Raw genomic sequence first — 6,029 nt, 5'->3', positions numbered from 1 at the left:
TATTGTGAAATTTCGATTTTCACGGACTTTAGCATCGACTTTTTCGAGAAGTTCGGCGGTCACTATGCTGGGTCTCCCACTTCGATCTTCGTCGTGAACATTGGTTCGGCCATTTTGAAATCTTATGACCCACTGACGCACTCCACCTTCAGTGATAATGTTGTCCCCATACACTTCACGAAGCTGCCGATAGATTTCTATCGGTTTACAGTTTTTTGCAGTCAGAAACCTTATTACTGAGCGCACCTCGCAGGATTTTCAATTAACGCAGACATTTCAAACCGTCACCACAGTATCTGAACGGAGCACAGCACGAACCTCTCACTAGCACGGCTAGATGCAGACTGAGCTGCGCAACGCTCTGACCCCAAGATGGCCGCGCTAGCCCCGCCCTTAGCGGACACAGACGGAAACGTAATCTACTTCCTGGATGGCCCTCGTATGTACATTTTTATACAAATAATTTGTTCATTAATTATTACTTTAGATCATAATTTCAAAACTTTCTACAATAATTATTAATTATAGTTTTATAAAAATTTCAGATAGTTTTGAAATGAAAAGCTTTAAAAAATTCCTTTCTGATAAATATAATAGTAACATTAAAAAAGCATAAATGGTAATGTGACTAATATAAAAAGCATTGTATGTATTTCTTCAAGCATTTTTGATAATTTAATTTTTCTTGCTTTTATCAAAGCAAAATTAATAATTTTCTCAAAATCTACTTAATCACCTAATAACTTCATAGAATGACTTGAAGTAGCTGTGTATGAAAAATCATGTTCATAAAATGGCCGAATCTACTTAATCACCTAATAACTTCATAGAATGACTTGAAGTAGCTGTGTATGAAAAATCATGTTCATAAAATGGCCGTGTGAAAGTTTTTCTAAGTGGAGACCTTATTCAGTTTATTTATTATTTTAACTTTGTTGAATTTTCTTTTGCTGCTAGAAACATTAACTGGCAACGTAAAAATATTGTTGCATGCATATGGGTTTGAAATGGATTGAATGCACACAGAACCAATGATAGCTTGATAAAATATATTTCAATAAAAGAAACACAGCTTTCCTCAGTATGATGCTCACTAGTAGCCAGGTAGTAAAGTTGAACACTTGTATTTCGGTTCGAGGTTCGAATCCCATGAACAGACTGGCTGCATGGGCGTTTTCGTGAATTTCCCCATGTGTAACATGTGTACGACCCAGTTTTCCTTAGAAAGTCCCCCACAAAGCCTCCTTTTCCTTAGGCAGATAGCCCTCAAGTGCTTAGCCTTAATCAAATCTTCTCAGTATGAAAGAGCACAATCAATACTTTTAATACTTTCAATACTTTTACTTACTCTTTAAACTACTAAGAACGTTAAACAGAATGTAATGCAAAGCCCTTGTAGAGTACGAAGATCTAATGTTTAATTAAAAAATGAGAAACTATTCAGTTAACGTTATGCCACGATACTGCGAATTTTGCAATGTTTCTGTCACAATACAAATTTTGCACTAAAGGCACGCACTTCACATAAAAATACATCGAGTGAAACTCCCAGAAGAGAAAATTTAACAAATGTGAAAGGGAGAACATTTTCTCATGAAACCAGAGTTCTAATGAATTGGAATATGAGATTAAAGTTATATCAGAGACAAAAATCGGTTGTATACAAAATTCAAACAAGAAATTCAAATAGAAACAGAAGAATAACTGTATACAATATATACATATACAGGAGTGCCTGTGTAGAGTTTACATAGAAAATTTAAATCTCTTAGGAGATGTGCGACATAAGGGCGTAATTCTTTGTTTTCGTGTAGAATTTCATATTGAAACAAGTTGAAATTCGTGAGGTGGTAGCTTTTTGAAAGAAACTTCTATCGATTTTTGTAGAGAAACTTATTGGTAGTTTCAGTATTGATGTTCTAGTGCAATCTTTGATTGTGTTTGCATTAGTAATGATGTGCAGATATTTACTTTGCACTTGTCGGTGTTTGAGCAGTTTAAGCCGGTGAAACATAGGAACGAACCGGGTACACAGTTGAGATATAAATGAGACATTTCTTTCTTAAGTATAATTTGGAATAATTGCCAATAATGAGGAAAGGTAGTTGATGACTTCTGTTTTTTTATTCTTAACTTTTCGATATGATCCTTTCAGTTAAGTTTCTTATTGAAAGTGATACCAAGATATTTGGCATTTGTGAACTTTTGGAATAATTTCATCAAAGACAGTCAGTTTTTTCTTAGGTAAAATATTCACATGCTTTTTACGAATAATTAAAAACAGATTTTTAAGTATTGATGGATATTCTCCATTTTGCACACCAGTCTTCAATTAATGGCGTTAACTCTTGGAGGTTTATGGTATGATTTGACTGCCAAGGCAGTATCATAGCATAACATTCCATAAAATAATTTGTATAATTCACTGGTTTTGGAAAGTCCGTCATCTAGGAGTGGCAAAAGATAAGGCCTATGATAGAGCCCTGTGGAACACCAGCTCTAATTTCCCGTAAATCTGATTGTGCTTTACCAATAATAAGAGTCTCCGATCTTATGTAGTTTCCCTCGGCGGCTGAGAAATCTCTAGTACCTTCCAAATTCCCGAAATTACTGGAAGACATAACGGCCGGATACAGTTGCAGTTACGTATAGTGATCAATTACTGTTATGCAGGGACTGGGCCAAAATGTCGCTAAGTTTGGCGATAAAGGTTAGTCGTCAAAACTAACACAGAATTTCCGATACACAGTCTCACGCGTTGGAGGTAAAAAAATTTTTTTTTTCCCTGTACAACGTTGTTTTTGCTCACTTTGAAATCCTTGAGTTTGTTATTCAAAAATTCGTTAAAGTTTCACAAAACATGAAATCGATAATAAAACAAATTTCAAATTTGCGCTTCCAGATGCCCACATTCGCAGTAGAATTACGTCATTCAAAAATATTTGGTATTTGATCCAGGCGAAAGGCCTGGAGCATGGTTAATTTTCGTGGGTTTTCCCATGTATTGAACGTCCTACGTTAAATTCCCCATATCCAGTTCCCTTAAATCCTCCATGAAGACATATCTTCCCTTAGGCAGATAGTTCTCGTGAGCTTTGCCATATTTACGCCACCTAACTTGGGTTTTTCGTTAATGTTCACATCCACAAATGGCTGACTGGATAAAACTGGAAACTTCACCTGATACGGTTTATGGCAAACGAGTTGGCTGCTTATAGCCAATAGGTTGGGTCTGTAGAAATCGTAGTTCGGTAGCCACGTCATCCTTGCTGTCAATATCACATTAAAATATTATCACTGCACGCATACTACATAATAAAAATTAATCTTTTATTTCAGGATCAGATATGCGTACTATCCCTCGACTGCCGATCTATTATGTTCTGCGCTTCTCCAAAAACTTCTCCTAAGATCCCAATCACATTATTCGCTTCTACACTACGCGGGACTGGAGGTCGAAAGGGACAATTCTCAGAACCCGTCCATTTCCAGGAAGCCCACGTAGTTAGGTTACCATTTTGAATTACTACAAAGACTTTAACAGTAATCCAAAATAACGCCAAACAGTAATTCATGATCGCTTAGATTGGGATCACGTGATCCTTCAGAAGCAGAACTTTCGTCTGACTGGTTGTTCTCTACCCGAGAAAGAGCTACAGCCGAAACAGTTTTGGCGAGGTATCAAAAAATCCGTCGTAGTACGAGTGCTATCAGAATCGCGTTTCTCAGAAAACGTTCCCCTTAAAAGATAGCCCCGCGTGCTTTACTGTACGAGATTAATCAACCAAATCAGTCTTTAATGTTGGTACGCCTTTTATCAGTCAAACGAATTTTTGTTGTAAGAAAGTTTTGAGCTTGAGCAGATCTTCGTAAGCCAGTGATGTGAAACTTGAGCAGTTTTGAAAATAAATTGATGCTATTAATTCAGATGTCTGTTAACTCAGATTGTCTGTTAATTGAGATGAGTTGTTTAAACGTAATGAAACATGCATCAAAGAAACTTGATTGCGGCAAGGAAATAATATTGTTACGAATTTTGTATATATGTAAATAATTTTAGTGAAATTGTAATTAAATTGTGGTATCCCTTGCATAATATAACATGAACGGCCTCAAGAAAGCGAAGCTTTGCCGGAAAAAATAACGTTACAGGGGCTGGTCCATTTAACATTGAAGTAAATGGCTAGCGCGATAGAGCCAAGCTGGCGATGGCTTTAGCGGCAAATTTGTTAAGCAATCACCAAAAGTCATCAGAATCTTGACGGGCGACATTTTGGTTCTAAATCAGTGCAACTGTAGCTGGTACCATCATTATGTAACTAGAATTATGTATATCCGGGCCTAGATAACTGTAACTGTGTATTAGTTCAGAATTTCGCTCGGATAATAATGAGAGATTACTGTGCGAACTTATACATTTGCGGTTTTTTAAAATACCTTGTATTTAACATTCTTAGTAATTTGAAGTGGTAACTACTGATTGTGATCTATTATAACGAGAAGAGCTATGCGAGTACTTTTGTGAAAATTTCCAGAAATGTATAGTGTTTCTTTCGGGAAAATAAATGTTGTCAAGCTATTATTTGGTTGTGTGTGCATTCAGTCCATTAAGATGCATAGGAAAGTTGCAATTTTTGGTGTTAGATGTGGGTCGGAATGCTGGTGACAAGACCGACGGAGAGGCAATTAAGTAACTGCTGACAGCCTTTCCTGCGTTCCGAGATAAAATGGAAAGAGCCACCAAGTCTGTTAAAGAAGAGACGGAAGCTATCTAAGTAAATATAGAAGAAGCTAAAGAGTTCAAGAAAAGATGGAAGAATATCAAGAAAAGGTGAAAGCGGCTGGGTTCGAATCCCGGAGAAGTCATGGATGTTTGTAAATGTATAATGTCTGTCATGGCGACATTCTAAATATGTGGCAAGCTGAAAGTCCTCTCAAAAGGTTGCTGGTAGAGGAAGACAGGTGAGAGACCCTCGGATCCTTTGCCTCCCTCTCTCGGGATGCTGTCATTCAAAATTGGGGTAGGAGTTGAGCTCTGTCACCTGTATGGAGCCCAAGGCTATTGCCAATGACAAGCGCTATCTTGGCTCCTTGCCACAACGAATTTCGTGGGCTTCCTCTGATATCAGAAAAGCAAGATTAGTCACAGCAACAAAGGGTGTGCCAACTAGAGCACGCTTTAAGATCATAAACTGCACAAATAACCTGTTTTGCGTCTTGTGCTTGCTTTCGGAGATATGCTTAAATACGACATAATAATGCATTTATTCTTTAATGCAAAACTTAAATTTACAGAGGGATCTTAGCCATGGTCCAGTTTTAAGCATTGATCTAAAAATTGAAGCTATCGTTTTCGAATTAAATCCTTCAGTTAAGGTCCTGTCACTTGGTGTTTTCTCTAAACCTCACCGTAAAGTTATATCGAGTTGGAAGGCTAGTTGATCCACTGAAGCTCATCGGGTTGTCAGTTCTGAAAACTTATAACATCCCTAATCCTTAGCATGGTTTTATGAAATGCAATTTGATCCATGGTACCTCTCCGACTAATTCTAACCAAACATATGTCCAGATTCAGGTGAATAGACTGGTTCTATGACGTTTTCTTGATTTTCACATGCCTAATGTAAATACGAGCCAGTTTGCCATAGAAAGACCTCCACGAAAGCAACCCCAACAAGCCAGATAGCTTTCGCATGCTTTGCTGCAATCAATTAACCTAACAGTTCAACTAATGTCAAGACTTTCTTTCACACTTAACATTTTCAAAATGTCTTTATTTCTGAAATTCTAACATCCTTTATCAAATAATCGACGATCTTGTCGTGTAAGTCATAAAGATCACGTGTTTTGTTCATAGTAGGGGCTGTTTTAGAGCTCTTATATCCGAAACACTATAAACTGTACGCTTACGAAGAGTTTTATTTTAACATTTGCAATGTATATTTTGCCACGCAGGAGACACGTCTGAATTTTTTGGTGATCCTAATAATGTATTTCAGCCCCCTATATTCTCTCTTTTGAAGAAGAGA

The sequence above is a fragment of the Stegodyphus dumicola genome, chromosome 12 (assembly GCF_044657685.1).
Source record: "Stegodyphus dumicola isolate Sdum_Otavi_A_Nest chromosome 12, ASM4465768v1".
Classification (NCBI taxonomy): domain Eukaryota; kingdom Metazoa; phylum Arthropoda; class Arachnida; order Araneae; family Eresidae; genus Stegodyphus; species Stegodyphus dumicola.
Note: the sequence above shows the minus strand (reverse complement) of the source record.